The sequence below is a fragment of the Canis lupus genome, chromosome 35 (assembly GCF_048164855.1).
Source record: "Canis lupus baileyi chromosome 35, mCanLup2.hap1, whole genome shotgun sequence".
NCBI lineage: Eukaryota > Metazoa > Chordata > Mammalia > Carnivora > Canidae > Canis > Canis lupus.
In genome coordinates, this window is record NC_132872.1 from 2,117,118 (window position 1) to 2,133,685 (window position 16,568).

General features: G+C 42.6%; 1 pseudogene; it reads right to left on the reverse strand.

Moving 5' to 3' along the window:
* Positions 1-3,277: 3,277 nt before the first annotated feature.
* LOC140625138 (S-adenosylmethionine decarboxylase proenzyme-like) lies at positions 3,278-4,008 on the reverse strand (annotated as a pseudogene).
* Between the last annotated feature and the right edge of the window lie 12,560 nt (positions 4,009-16,568).

Sequence of the window (16,568 nt, forward strand, 5' to 3'; positions counted from 1 at the left end):
TTTCTTTTTTTCTTTCTTTCTTCTTTCTTTCTTCTTTCCTTTCTTTCTTTCTTCTCTTTCTTTCTTTTTTCTGCCAGTCCCTTGTTTTTCACTCTTGCATGATCTTACTTGACAGTTCGAAGTGTGTAAACAAAATAGATAATTTAATGGGCCAAGAGTCTGGGAGAATTTGTCTCAGAGGCCTGTTTAGAGTTAAGGGCTCCTGGTTTCAGTGTGGCTGAGCCAGGGCCTCATGAGCTTTACATTTGGTTTCTTCAATTTAAAAATGTAAGGTGACTACCCACCCCGAGTATGTTTGCCGGTGTCCCACCCACCCCACCCCACCCCACCCCACCCCACCTCTCCTCCCCCAACTGGGCCCAGCCCAGCTGGCAGCTTTAGGCAGAGACTCACTGCAAGAGGCAGCCGTGTCTAGGGCGCACAGCTCAGGCTTCAGAGCCAGCAGTGGGAAGGTCCCTAGCGGCCCAGCTCCTTGGGGCAGGCCCTGCTTCCCCCTGCCCTCCACAGCTAGGGCCACCTGACTCCAGCCAGCATTCTGGGAACAGTCCGGTTTTAGATCAGAAGCTGAATTTGATTCCAGTCTTGCTCTGACACTATTATTTATTTATAGTTGTAATCATTAACCATTTGTTGCACTCTTGCCATGTGTCAGGTGTTCTACACTTACTGTCACTTAAAGCTCTAGGAGAATAAATAAATAATGGTCTGGGAGCCCTGCAAGGGCAGAGCTCTTAAGGTCACAGAGAACATGACATAACTGAAGTTGAGGATATTCAGGGACTTAGTTCCCTCCAGCTCCAAGTCTGCATTTTGTTGTTCTTGATTTTTTTTTTTAACTGTAAAATATGTTCTCAAAATAGTATATATACTGGGGCGCCTGGGTAGCTCAGTGGTTGAGCGTCTGCCTTAGGCCCAGGGTGTGACCCTGGGGTCCCAGGATCGAGTCCCACATCGGGCTCCCCCAGGGAGCCTACTTCTCCCTCTGCCTGTGTCTCTGCCTCTCTCTGTGTTTCTCACGAACAAATAAATAAAATCTTTTTTAAAAATAGTATATATACACATATAAATGATGTAATGCATTACAACATAAGTTTTTTTTTTCAACATATGTTTTATATACAAATAATACATTGGTTACACAGTTTAGTGATATGTTTGTAGCTTTTTTTGGCTTTATGAATTCTTTTTTTTTTTTATTTTTAATCTTCTTTTATTTTTTTTTAAAAAGATCTTATTTATTTGTATGAATTCTTTTAATAAAAGCAAATTCATAGCTTAAATGAAATAGAATTTTTTAAAAATATTTTATTTATTTTTCATTAGAGACATAGAGAGAGAGGCAGAGACATGGGCAGAGGGAGTAGCAGGATCCCTGCGGGAAGCTCAATGAGGGACTGGATCCCAGGATCTCAGGATCACAACCTGAGCCAAAGGCAGACGCTCAACCACTGAGCCACCCAGGTGCCCCCAAATGGTATAGAATTTATCAATATTTTTTTTTATGATTTGCGCCTTCCATAGCATACTTAAAAACTCATTTTCTTTTCCAAATTTGTAAAGATTGTTTTCTATATTGTTTTCTAGTTTGGCCTTTCATCTTTGTATCTTTAAACAAGCTAGAGATCTTTTGTATGGGGTGGTTTTATTTATTTATTTTTGGGGGGTCTTTGGGAGGGTTTTTTGAAGCATTAGGTAAGATGTGCTAAGTTACAGACATTGTGTGTGTATGTGTGTGTGGTCTCTAAACTCACACAGGAAAAAAAAAAAACTCACACAGGAACTACACAAACCAGGCTTCCTTCTTTTGGTTAAATTTTACAAGATTTTATTTAGTACCTACTGTGGGCCTATCTAGAAGCAGGTCCTGAATAGGGATAAAAGGAAATTACAGATTACTAAAGTTTTGTGTTGTTTTTTAAAGATTTTATTTATTTATTTATTCATGAGAGACAGAGAGAGAGAGAGGCAGAGACACAGGCAGAGGGAGAAGCAGGCTCCATGCAGGGAGCCCGATGCGGGACTCCATCCCAGGTCTCCAGGATCATGCCCTGGGCCAAAGGCGGCGCTAAACCACTGAGCCACCCGGGCTGCCCAGATTACTAATGTTTTGAATCATTAATTAGGAATTTATTGAGAACACCACATATTTTTTAGCTTCCTGATTGATTGCTTTCACATGGGTATATATAGTTTATGGGTCTGTGGGTCACTGGGGATTCCCAAACCCACTTCCTTTGAAATGAGTCTGGTGATGGCTTCTTGGCCATTTGGCTAAGATCAAGTGTGAAGTGAGTCTGGTAAGCACTGGTGTGGTGTGGTAATCCTTGGGTTTTTGTTCACATTCTGTTACTTATATTTCTCCACAGGGATATGCTATGGTCCAGAAATTCTTCTTGAGATCCTACAGTGATCCTCTACTTTTCCATAAGGAGAGAGAGAGAGGTGTTTATGAACAACTAAATGCTTCATGTGGCTGTGTGCTTCAAAAGCTAGTATGGTTAAGATCAATTGGGCCACGTTTCAGTCATCCAGCCCAAACAATTGGCTTACTATTAAACCCACCATTGGTTTCTAGAGAAACCACTCAAAGCTGGTAGTCCACTATGCTTGAATTTGTAGAACGGAGGTAGTTAGAGGAGTTCTTTGTCATCCAATATGAAAAATTCCTTTTATTATAAAGTCACTGTAGTGAGGGTTTAAGCAAAGCCGCCTGGAAGGCCTTTGCAGCCAAACTCCTCACACACAAAAAAATGGCACTTACAAAGGGAAGAAAGTATCTCAATACTACAGAAAGCTTTAAAATGAAAAATAAATTTCTTGGGGCACTGGGTGGCTCAGTCCATTAAAGGGACCTGAGTCCTCCCACTCAGGTCATGATCCTGAGGTCCTGGGACTGAGCCCCGCTCAGCGGGGAGCTGCCTCTCCCTCTCCCTTTGTCCCTCCCCTCACTCATGTTCTCTTGCTCATTCTGCTCTGTTCTCTCTCTCTCAAGAAAAAAAGAAAGAAAGAAAACAAATTTCTCTTTCCCTCTTTCCTACCTAGAGCTAATCATTATCAGAAACATGTGTCATTTCAGAAATTATTTTTAAGGAGCACCTGGGTGGCTCAGTGGTTGAGCGTCTGCCTTTGGCTCAGGGCATGGTCCTGGAGTCCCAGGATGAGTCCCGCATCGGGCTCCCTGCATGGAGCCTGCTTCTCCCTCTGCCTAGGTCTCTGCCTCTCTCTGTGTGTCTCTCATGAATAAATAAATAAAATAAAATCTTAAAAAAAAAGAAAATTCTGGTTGTGGAGTGATGTGAATAGTCCAATAAGTTCCATCCGATTTCATTCCATTCATCCAATACCCCCGGGGATTGAACAGTGTGGCAACAATGACAGAACCTGGGCTCAGGTCATGAATTCCACTCTTACAAGTGACAGCCTTCATGGTAACACCATATTTTATGTAGAACTGGGCCCACACTGCTGGGGCGGAATTTCCGGGGTTAGATCTGGCTGACTGGTTACCCGAGTCTCTGGGAAATCCAAACCAGACAAGTACCAACACTCAGAATTCATACGTCCCAATATGCTGCTCCATTTGGGGGAAATTGCATTAAGAAATTCTATTTCTTCCTGGAAATTCAGGTGTGAATACCCTTGGTGAGAAACTTCCAGAAAATTCTTGCGAGAATACGAGAAGCTTTGAATTGAGTCAAACCCACTGTAATCCCTGGCAAGTTTCAACAGGGGAACCAGTGCTTTCAGCAAGAGGCTGGTACCACATGTCTTCAAAATGAAATGTCTCTTGGAGACAAACATGCTACTTTCGCTGAGTGCATAAGCTTCCTGCTTGTCAGTTTTTGTCACACTCAGGATTGGACAATGCACACCTTACAGAAGTATGTCCCCCTCGGATCCCGGGACGGTGCGAAGATCTCCTGCTCCTTGGTCGGCGGTGGGCTGCTGCCTGGAAAACCAAATCTCTAGCAGCTTCTCGGTCCCTTCAAAAAAATGTGCAGCTTCCATCACCGTGAGACTAGCGAACAACCGCCAACCACAGAAAATCAACTAAATTAAATTTCTTCTCCCACCGCTGCAGATTGTTCCAACTGTGTTACTAAAGTTCAGGTTCCTATTTTTTTTTTTTGCTATAATTTTACATTAACTGTTTTTTAAAGGATTAATAAGATTTTCCTGGACTTTTTTTTTTTTTTTTTTTTGTGAGTGAGAATTGAACGTGAGTCTGTTAGAAATAGAAGCAGATACAGTCCATCTTGTAAGTCTTCTATTTCCCCTCTAGAGAGAGTAGAGCAAGTGCTAGCTAATGTCGTTGGCCCTACTGTGAAAGCCCACCTTGTTCTTAAATAGTTGTAGAGTATGCATGTACGGACGCATCAGACTGCCCTATAGACAAATATTAGGAATGCTAATTTAAAAAGTACAAACAATTATCAATGCAGTGCACTAAATTCCAAGTGACAGCAAGGCAGTCTCTCAGCATGAAGCCCCAGGGTCCTCTGTCTCAACAGGGGCCCTTTCTTTGTATCGAGTTTGCAAACTTTGCTTCACCTGGTGAAATTCCAAGTCCTGCTTTATCTATGTAAGGTGATTCTATTATTTAAAAATCATCATCAGGAGAAAAATGTAGGCACTATTAATCCTACCAACAACTACAATATTTCTAAAATCTTGCACCAGCAACTACCCCGTCTTCAAAGGAACTCACTGGACCTCAGTTCCACGCATCTGGATAAGGGGAGGGATAAGATGAGTGCTAAGGATCTTCCTATGTGGGCAAATAAATATAATTATGGGCATAAATCTGAAGGTTTTTAAAAAAAATAACCAACAAAAACAGACTGAAGTAGAGGCACTGTTAGCAATAAATTCTTGAAAAGGTAAGCTTATTTTGATATTTAATAAAGTATGTAGTTTATAGGAATGGCTGATATGCCATCCAACTTAAAGAGTAAGCACCCTGGGGAGCATATACAGGAAGAGTAAACGAATATTTGCTTCTGGTAGAAGTCAAAGCAAATAATAAAATTAAGTTATATCAAAATAAAACCAATGTGATCTTGATAACTAGAGTAGTTTTATGCACGAAATTGGTGTCTATCACATATAACGTCAGTTGGAAATCCAGAACGTTTCTTATCTGACAATAGATTATCATGACGAGCTTGGTCAACAGATCCAACACCATATGTCTCTAAAAATAAAGAAAGCTAAAACTGGCCATCCAGATGACAGGGCCAGAGGAAACATAGCCATTTCCAGTGAGAAGAGAGCTTCTCTCACCTGCTCCACACTTTAGCAACTGCTCTGCACCCCAATAATACATACTGGGAAATTTTTCCCGATTAAATTACTATTATTATGACTATGGCCCCCCAAAAGTGGTAAAATACATATTTAAAGACATGTCGGCTCTTTATGTGTACACATTTATAAACGGTGTCATGGACTTCTGATGACTCTCCTTAGAAATGCAGGAAGGTAAAAACAAATGTTGGAGAGGATGTGGAGAAAGGGGAACCATCTTGCACTGTTGATGGGCATGCAAGCTGGTGCAGCCACCCTGGAAAACAGTGTGGAGGTTCCTCAAGAAGTTAAAAATAGAGCTATCCTATGACCCAGCAATTGCACTACTGGGTATTTACCCCAAAGATATTGATATAGTGAAACTCTGGGACACCTGCACCCCAATGTTCACACCAGCAATGTCCACAATAGCCAAACTGGAAGGAGCCTCGGTGTCCATCGACAGATGATGGATAAAGAAGATGTGGTCTATGGATACAATGGAATATTCCTCAGGATCAGAAAGGACAAATACCTGCCTTTTACTTCGAGGTGGATGGACCTGGAGGGTATGATGCTGAGTGAAATAAGTCAATCGGAGAAGGACAGTCATATGGTTTCACTCATACAGGGTATATAAGAAATAGTGAAAGGGACCATAAAGGAAAGGAAGGGAACTGAATGGGAAAAATTAAGAGAGGGAGACAAACCACGAGAGACTCCTAACTCTGGAAACAAACCAAGGGTTGTGGAAGAAGAGGTGGGTGGGGGGATGGGGTGACTGGGTGATGGGCACTGAGGAGGGCACCTGACGGGATGAGCACTGGGGTGTTATACTATATGTTGGCAAATTGAATCTATTTTTTAAAAAGATTTTATTTATTTATTCATGAGAGACACACAGAGAGAGGCAGAGACACAGGCAGAGGGAGGAGCAGGCTCCTTGCAGGGAGCCCGACTCGGACTCGATCCCGGGACCCTGGGGTCACGCCCTGGGCTGAAGACGGCCGCTCCACCGCTGAGCCACCAGGGCATCCCGGCAAATTGAATCTAAAGAAAAAAGAAAAAAGAGAAACGTAGGAGAGTCATCCCTGAGTCCCATAGACTTTCATGCATTCTTTCTAATCTGTGCAGCTGAATCAGTGAGCTGCCAGGTACCCAGGAGTACCAGCATTACTTCTCCTGGTGTTTTCAGGGGGCATGCTTCATTTTGCAAGCTGGAATTTGACACCTCTGTTTCCCTCTTTCCGTAAATCCCTCCTGTTAGGACTCCATTAAGGAACTCATTATTAAAAAATTTAAACTGTTGGGCCACCTGGCTGCCTCAGTAGGAGGAGCGCATGACTCTTGGTCTCGGGGTTGTGAGTTCAAGCCCCATGTTGGGTGTACAGATTACTTAAAAATAATTTTTAAGAATCTTTTAAAAAATCTTAAAATTTTGATTAGTCTTGAAGATTTTTTGCCCCTTTTCTTACTCAGCACAAACAGTGGGTTTTTCCTTTTTGCTTAACTTGAGACTTCAGGGCAAAAACAAAAGCGCGGTTTTTACTAAGGAGCCTTACAGAGTGAAACAAGTTTAATGACAAATACTTCTGAGAAGTATGATTTGGATTGTTCCTCTTCGGTGGTTTGTGGGATTGTTTAAAAAAAACATTGTTTTCACTTGCTTAGGAGTGGATGAAACATTAGGACTTTTATATTTTCTCCCAGTCTCTAGCTTTGATCATTTTCTACAGATTACCAAGTCTGGAGGAGATGGTGTCCTGTCAGGGGCCGCAGAAAGGTACATGCCAATTGCAGAGACAAATAGAGTAGACTGTCAGAGTCGGGGCTGTTTCATAATCAAACCGTACAATTGTCACAGATAAGGTGTCTGAGAAGAAGACCAAGAGGAAGGTTGGCACACAGGCAGGCATTAAGGACACCTGCAGAGGAGGGAGGGTAGCGGGGTCAGGAGCGGTTGGCCTGGGCTGCAGGTGACGCTAAGGCCTCAGCCAATCCTAGAACGAGAAGCTCTGGAGCTGGGTGACGCTTTCCATGGGGAGGACATGAGGCAGGTCTCTTCAGTCTTGGGTATCTCCAGAGAGAGACTTCTCTTGGCTTAAATCCATTCTATCACGCACTTTTCCAATTACATTCCATGACCTCTGTTTTTTTTTGTTTTTTTTTTTTTGTTTTTTCAATAGGAAAAGAATATCCCACAGAGCTGCATGGGACAAGTCTGGACTACCTTAGAGTTTTTCTTTATACTTGTTTTACCCTTTTATCATTTCAAAAGAGGATTTGAGGTAGCAATGGAGGTCAATACAACTTTTACATTCTTCTATTAGCTACCATTTATTTAGTCTTCCCCTAGGCTGTGTACTGGGCTGTTTATCCATGAGAGACACACAGAGAGAGGTAGAGACACAAGTAGAGGGAGAAGCAGGCTCCATGCGGGGAGTCGGATGCGGGGCTCGAATGTAATATTTTATTAATCCTCAGAACAACCCTGTGAAGTAGGTATAATATTATCTTATAGATGAGGACCATTGTCGCAGGTAGGGCGTCTGGGAGGCAGATCAAGAGGGAGATTTGTACACAGGAAGTTTATCGAAGATGCCCTCGGGATGAATACCTGCAGAGGAGGAGGGCGGTAGGAGAGAGGCTAGCTCAGAGGCGGCTCGGAAAGAGGTTAGGGGGCCTAAGGCCCCACGGTTGGTGAACCAAAATGCAGAAGGTTGGACTGCCTCCAAGGCTGTTGCTTTAACCATTTGTCCTATTGAGGATGAAGGGGAAATAAGATGCAACCAGATGGGTAGGGTCCCGATCTATTAAAAAAAAAAAAAGCATGCCCTGAAGTCCTGCACAGTCCCTGGGCTAGTGCTCCAGGATTGATTCTTAGTTCCTGGGGCAGCAGTAGAGACAGAAACACAATTAGGAACAAGGTTCCCAGCAGCACCTCTGCAGTAAAAGCAAACCTGTGATGGAAGAAGTCAGAACAGCGGTTACCTTTGTGGGTGACCTCCTGAGAGGCGGCAGGTGGAAGGCTCCTGGGTCCCGGCTATGCCCTGCGTTGTGAATTAGGAGCTGCTTATACAGATATTAGTATGTACAAACATTTTTTAAAAATCATACACTTAAGGGCTGTGCACTTTAGTATATGCATGTTATACTTAAGAATAAAAAAATCATCAAAATTTTTGCCAAAAATACAACAACCCAGTTGATCAGAAGTTAAGCCTTTTCTGGTACTGAAGCCCTAGAAAAATTCCCGGAGCCGTAGAGGACAGATCCTGTGTGTGACGTGTTGAAAGGTCTTCCCTCACAGCAACTACAAGGAGCTTGATCCGTATGGAGTTTCACGTGACTTTTCATTGTCCCTCAGTGAGGGCCGCAGCCTGAGGCTAGAGAAGGATTTGGTGAAGCCTTGAGAGGGCTCCAGTGTGGTCCCAAGGCAGAGCTCTGGGTTCCCTTTCTCATTGTTAAACTGACACTCATGGGGGCGCCTGGGGGCTCAGTGGGTTCAGCGCCTGCCTTGGGCTCAGGTCTGGATCCTGGGGGTCTGCTTCCCCCTTTTCCTCCGCCTCTCCCCACTCTCATCCTGGTGCATGCGCGCTCTCTCTCTCAAATAAATAAATAAAATCTAAAAAAAAAAAAAAAAAAGTTGTCATTTGCAGTGCTCCTGAGGGTTCCCAAATGGGATTGCTCTTGGGCTTAGACCCCTTGCCATAGGGAAGCTGCTACTGCATACACATGCCGAGGGCATGGGGTGACTTCGTGGTTGGGGGGCCTGTGTCCACCTGCCCTGCCCCATCCCAGCTCGCTGGAGGCCTCAGTCCCTTCTCACAGACGGTGCTACCAACCACCAAACCTACAAGTTGCACAAGTCCAGGGAGCGCCACCCCCAGACGTGACTATTGTTCAGAGACCCTGTCTTCCCCACTCTCTCTTTGGAAGAAGGGGGCCTTCTGCTGAGGAGGGAAGGCAAGGCTCCACTCCAGCCCCAAGGCTCGGCAGTGGTTGGGCTGTGGGGCGGGGGTGGGGGGACCAGAAAGCCCCCCAAATATTGAGTATTAGCCAACCAGGCAGCCCTCAGCACATGTGCTACATCCTAGGCCAGGCCAGTGTGGGCTTTGGAGTCAGTCAACCTGGATTCAAATTCTAGCTGTACATCTGACTAATTGGGCAAATTCCTAACCACTCTAAGTTTTCCCAGCTGTACAATGGGCATGAAGATTACATAAGGGCCCACCTCATCGGCTTGTTTTGAGAATTGACTGACACAATGTACGCGCAGCGCAGCACACATTGTATGTGCTCAGCATGAATCAGCTATTTGCAGGAATCTATTATCTGCACTGTGATCGGCATGAGAGAGAGGTGTTCTTCTTATTATGTAATAAAAGTGGACATAATATAGACGTGAGAAAGCCAGGGTTTATTTTTAAGTAAATAATCATTTTCTTTTTTCATGGTTAAAAAAATGTGATGGAGGAGGGAAACAGGAAGACGTTGGTCAAGGGATACAGAATTTCAGTTCTGCAATATGAATAACCCCTGGAGAGCTTATGTACAACAATATGACTATGAGTAATAAGAATGTTTTATATGCTTGAGATTTGCTGAGAGGGTAGATCTTGACCATTCTCACCACAAGAAGAAAATGGAGGGGGGGGGGACGCCTGGGGGGCTCAGTGGGTGGGCACCTGCCTTCGGCTCAGGTCGTGACCCGGAGTCCCTCATCGGGCTCCCCGCAGGGAGCCTGTGTCTCCCTCTGCCTGTGTCTCTGCCTCTCTCTCTGTGTCTCTCATGAATAAATAAATAAAATCTAAAAAAAAAAAAAAAAGAAGAAGAAATTGCTAACTATGGGAGGAGAGAGATACATTAAGTAGCTTAATCATGGTAATGATTTCACTGCACATGTATATCAAACTGTACTCCTTAAATATATACAATTTTGAATTGTCAGCTAGCTATATCTCAAAGCTGGGGAGAAAATGACAGGTTTTTTTTTTTAATGGTCAAAGTAATACATATTCATTAAGGAACATTTAATGAAAAAGAAAAGTTTCAAAAATTATCTATTAACTTTTTGGTAGTTTTTTCTTCTATTCCTTACCAACAACTATGTGTATATGTGTGTATCTTTTAGCAACTTTCAATTATTATTATTATTTTTTTTTTTTTAATTTTTATTTATTTATGATAGGCACACAGTGAGAGAGAGAGAGAGGCAGAGACACAGGCAGAGGGAGAAGCAGGCTCCATGCACCGGGAGCCCGACGTGGGATTCGATCCCGGGTCTCCAGGACCGCGCCCTGGGCCAAAGGCAGGCGCCAAACCGCTGCGCCACCCAGGGATCCCTCAATTATTATTATTAACTATAGTCATCATGCTGCACATTATGTCCCCAGAACTTACTTATTTTATAACTAGAAGTTTATACCTTTTGCCCCCTTCATCCATATATATATGTATATATACATACATACATATATATATATATATATAGAGAGAGAGAGAGAGACTTTATTTATTTATCTGTCAGAGAGACAGAGAGAGACCACAAGCAGAGGGAGCTGCAGAGGAAGAGGGAGAAGCAGGCTCTGCACTGAGCAGGGAGCACAATGAAGGGCTCGATCCCAGGACCCCAGAATCATGACCTGAGCCAAAGGCAGCTGCTTAACCAACTGAGCCACCCAGGCGCCCCCATATATATTTTTTTAATAAACTTTTTACTTTAAAATGTTTTTTGGTTTACAGGAAAGTTACAAGGATAATACAGGGACTTGCCATATGCCTCACACCCAGTCTTTCCTACTGTTATCTTACATTGCTGTGGTACATTGTGGTACATAAAGAAACCATTTATCAAACTATTGAACATAGATAAATTATTTTTTATAAATAAGCTTTATGCCCTACATGACTCTTGAATTCACAACCCCAAGATCAAGAGTCTGCTGTTCTACCAACTGAACCAGCCAGACACCCCAACACATTGCTCTTACTTGAAGTCCATACTGATTTTGGATTTCTTTGTTTTTACTTATGTTTCGTTTCTGTTTTAGGATGTCATCCAGGAGACCACATTACATGCGAAGATCATGTCTTGTTAGACTCCTCTAGAATATAAGAGTTTCTGAGACTTTTCTTGGTTTTGGTGGACTTAATAGTATTGAGAAGTCCTGGTTAAGTATCTTGTAGAATGTCTTTCTTTCAATTGGGATTCATCTGATATTTTCCTCATCATTAGACTGGGGTAATGGGTTTGGGGAAGGATAACCACAGAAGTAAAGAGCCATCTTATCACACATATCAATGGTAGTATCAACATGACTTATCACTGTGGGTATTGACCTTGATCACCTAGTTGAGGTACTATTTGTAAAGTTTCCTCCCCCAACCCCATACCATATTCTTTTGAAAAAGGTCACTATGCACAGCCAATACTTTAAGGGTAGGAAGTCAATCTCCAATTCCTTAATGAAATACCATCTACATATTGTTTGGAATTCTTCTGTATAGGAGATTTGACTTTTTTCTACTTATTTATTTAGTCAATAATTTATTGATTTCAGTAATAGGATCTCATGGATATTTATTTTTTTAAAAGATTTTATTCATTTATTCATGAGAGACACAGAGAGAGGCAGAGACACAGGCAGAGGGAGAAGCAGGCTCCATGTGGGGAGCCCGATATGGGACTCGATCCTGGGACCCCAGGATCACGCCTGAACCAAAGGCAAACTCTCCACTGCTGAGGCACCCAGGCATCTCATGGATATGTATTTTATACTTTGAGTTATAATCCAGTATTATGCTATTTGTTTTGTTGCTAACATTGTTCCAATTTTGGCTCTTGGAAGCTCCTTCAGTTGGCTCCTGTGCCATGGACATATCCTTATAGGTTTTCTTTGAGCACTACCTTACTTTCCGCACTAGAAAACGCTCTCTATTTATGTCGTATATTCCCTCCCCAGACATTTCCACAAGAAGCCTACTTTCTTTCTATTGAGGAATGGTATTAGAAACCAAGATCTGGGCACTGGGGATGCTCATTGTACCTGCGTGTTCTTGCTTCTGGGCCCTCTCAGTGGACAGAACTAAGAAATATACGTGTAAATACTAATAGTTTGGGATCCCTGGGTGGCGCAGCGGTTTGGTGCCTGCCTTTGGCCCAGGGCGCGATCCTGGAGACCCGGGATCGAATCCCACATCGGGCTCCCGGTGCATGGAGCCTGCTTCTCCCTCTGCCTGTGTCTCTGCCTCATTCTCTCTCTCTCTCTGTGACTATCACAAATAAATAAAAATTTAAAAAAAAAAAAATACTAATAGTTTTTTAGTGAATTCATTAGGATTTTCTACAGACAAAATGTTATCTGCAAATAGACATAGTTTCACTTCTTCCTTTCCAATCTGGGTACTTTTTATTTATTACTTTTTTCTTGCCTCGTTGCATTATGTTGAATAGAAGTAGTGAGAATGGGCATCTTTGTCTTGTTTCTGATCTTAGGGGAAAGCATTCAGCATCTTTCCACTACGTATGATGTTAGCTGTGGGTTTTTTGTAAATGTTCTTTATCAGGTTGAGGTAGTTTCTTTTTGTTTTTTTGAGTGTTTTTATAATGAAAGGGCTGGATTTTGCCAAATGCTTTTTCTATGTCTATTGAGATGATCATGTGGGTTTGGTCCTTTATGCTATCATTATGGTATATAATATTCACCGATTTTTAGATGTTAAACCAAGCTTGCACTCCTGGGAAAAATCCTGCTTGGTCATAGTGTAGAGTCCTTTTCACATGTTGCTGGTTTCAGTTTTCAAGTATTTTGTTGAGAATTTGTACATCTATATTCATAAGAGACATTGCTCTGTTTTTTTCTTGTAAAGTCTTTGATTCTGGTATCAGGGTAAGACTAACCTCATAGAGTGAGTTGGAAGGTGTTCCTCCACTTTTATTTTTTGGAAGAGTTTGTAAAGAATTGCTATTCATTCTTTAAATATTTGTTATAATTTACCTGTGAAGCTATCTAGGCCTGAGCTTTTATTTATGGGAATTTTTTATTTTATTTTATTTTATTTGGGATGTCTGGGTGGCTCAGCAGTTGAGCATCCGCCTTTGGCTCAGGGTGTGATCTGGAGTCCTGGGATCGAGTCCCACATCGGGCTCCCTGCATGGAGCCTGCTTCTCCCTCTGCCTGTGTCTCTGCCTCTTTCTCTGTGTCTCTGATGAATAAATATATTTATTTGAAAAATGCCTAGTCTTATGTAACATACAGAATAGTTTTGTTGTCCTAAAACACAGTTCACCTCTTCAACCTTCTACACCCCCCAAACCCTTAGCAACTACTGTTATATTTTATAGTTCTATACTTTTACATTTTTCAGAAAGTTTTAGAAATGGAATCGCCTTTGAAGATTGGCTCTGTTCACTTAGCAATATGCATTTCATTTAGCAATATTTTCTATGTTGTTGCAGGAATCAATAGCTCATTCCTTTTTATTGCTGAGTGGTATTCTATTGTATGGATGTACCATAGTTTTTTTTTTTTTCCCATACTTTCACCTTTTGAGGACTATCTTGGTTGTTCCAGTTATTGCAGATCATGAATAAATCTGCTCTAAACATTCATGTGTAGATTTTTGTGTACATAAGTTTTCAAAGCTGTTTAATAAATGCCTATGAGTGTGACTGCTGGATTGAATAGCAAGAAAGACTATTTTTAACTTTATAAGAAACTGCCAATCTGTCTTCCAGAGCGGCTCTACCATTTTGTATTCCCACCAGCAACAAATGAAAATTCTTACACATTATGACAGAGGACTTTTCAGCTAAAAAGTCTCCAAATTTAAATTTATGGCCCTCTATTAATCTTGCTCTTTGCTGCTTTGATGGATCAAAAACTGTGCTTGGGAGGTATGGACCCTTTAATTCATTTTATCAATCTCTCAGCCAATGGCTAACCTTATAAACACCAGATGTCCAAGGACATCTCATTCTGTTAACAGTAAAGGGCTATAGTCAGAGAGGAGAAAAGTTCCTTCCTCACTGAACTGATAATCTCAATCTCTTGTGTGAGATTTCCCCCAGGCCATGTATATTTTGCACCCTTTCCCAATAATCCTGATAGTTCAATGCTATAGGGAACTACAGATAATATATGTCTATTTAAAAAAATGCCTTAGCTATCCCTTTTGATTTGGCTGCTTATAGGAGAAAAAGTATACATTTGGGTTGAATGTCTTAGGGTAAATTGGTCCCTTTTTTATTATATTTGAATTCCAATTAGAGATGTATCTTAAATACAGGGGCAAATAAATATGGCATGGGGAGTCCTAGCTTTAGTGGCACTCAGTGGGACTGAAAGGTACTAGGACAAGTTTGGGGAAAGGGGGTCAGGATGACCAGTGATGGGAGAGATGAAAAGAATAAGAACTTATCTGGGGAACAAGGAAGGAGCCCATGGCAGGGGTGGGTGATCCGCCTGGTGGAGAGGCCCCTGTGCTTGAACCAGGGTAGAGAAGAAGAAAGAGACAGGAAGTCAGTCTAGAAAGTCAGGAGGGGAGAACAACTGGGGTCTGACCTGAGTGGAAGCTGAGAGTGAGAAGCTTGGAGAGAAGAACCCGGGGCTTCAGTTAGTCTAGGAATCATTGAGACCTGAAGTTTTGACAGCAGCATCCGCAACAGCTAACACACTAATAGGTGCCCACACCTGTCCTAAACACTGCACTTCATTATTTCATGCAAACCTGTACGGTGAGCACCGTTACTCACATTTTACAGATAAAAGATGATTTAGAGGTTTAGAGAATTTAAAGATACTTTAGAGATAAATATCTCTAAGACATTTAGCTTAAGTTGAGATTCCACTCCGGGTTTGTTTGGTTCCAAGGTACCTTCTTTTTTTCTGTGGGCTCTTGAACACGTTCTATGCTTAGGCAGGGGGATATCAAAGTGCTCAGTCTGCCCAGATGGAACCTTCTGGATTCCCCAGGCCTCATTTCTTCCAGGAGCTCTCCTGGATGTGTGTAGCCAATCTCCCTGACCCCCACTAGTCTTTGTCAATAGCTCCCTGGCAAGCACATTTTGCCTTGAGTTGCAGCTTTTGCATTTATTATGCAACTTCTGAACTTCTAACAGTCTGCTTTTTCTTTTCTTCTTTTTTTTTTTTTTAAGACTTAATTTATTCTTGAGAGACAGAGAGATACAGGCAGAGGGAAAAGCAGGCTCCATGCAGGGAGCCTGATATGGGACTCGATCCCGGGACTCCAGGATCACAACCTGGGCCAAAGGCAGGTGCTAAACCGCTGAGCCACCCGGGCTGCCCACAGTCTGCTTTTTCATTTGTTTTTTTTTTTTTTTTTCCCTAATCTTGTTCCTTTTCAAATAGACTTTATTTATTCATTCATTCATTCATTCATTCATTCATTCATACTATGCTTCATGCCCAGCATAGAGCACAATGCAGAGCTTGAATTCATAACCCTGTCAGGACCCAAACTGAGACCCCAGGGCACCTGGGTGGCTCAATGGGTTAAGTGTCTGCCTTTAGCTCAGGCCATGATCTCAAGGGTCTTGGGATGGAGCCCCACATCAGGCTCCCTGCTCAGTGGGGAGTCTGCTTCTTCCTCTGTCCTCCCCCCCCACCTTGTTCTCTTGCTCTCTCAGATAAATAAATAAAATCTTTAAAAAAAAAAAAAAAAAGACCCAAGCTGAGGCCCAGAGTCAACGCTTCACCAACTGAGCCACCCAGGCAACCCTAGACTTTTTTTTTTAAATTTTTATTTATTTATGATAGTCACACACACACAGAGAGAGAGAGAGAGAGAGAGAAAGAGAGAGGCAGAGACACAGGCAGAGGGAGAAGCAGGCTCCATGCACACTGGGAGCCGGACGTGGGATTTGATCCCAGGTCTCCAGGATCGCGCCCTGGGCCAAAGGCAGGCGCCAAACCGCTGTGCCACGCAGGGATCCCCCTAGACTTTATTTTTTAGGACAGTTTTAGATTCATAGAAACATGGTAAAGACAGTACAGTACAGTGTTCCTGAATAGCTTCCACTCTCAGTTTCCCCTATTATTGGTAGAAGTGTGTGTCTGGTAGTGTGGTGGTAGTGTGGTGTGTCTCCCTCTTGACTGTTTTCTACACACTAAGGTACACATCAACATACTTCCAGAGACACAGTTCTGTTTAGTGTGTCTCGGCCTCCACACACAGCTTACCCTGGTGCTCGGCTGAGAGAAACCCTCTCTGAACACAGGCCACGTATCGTGGCCCCTGGCCACGGTGAGACCCTTGCT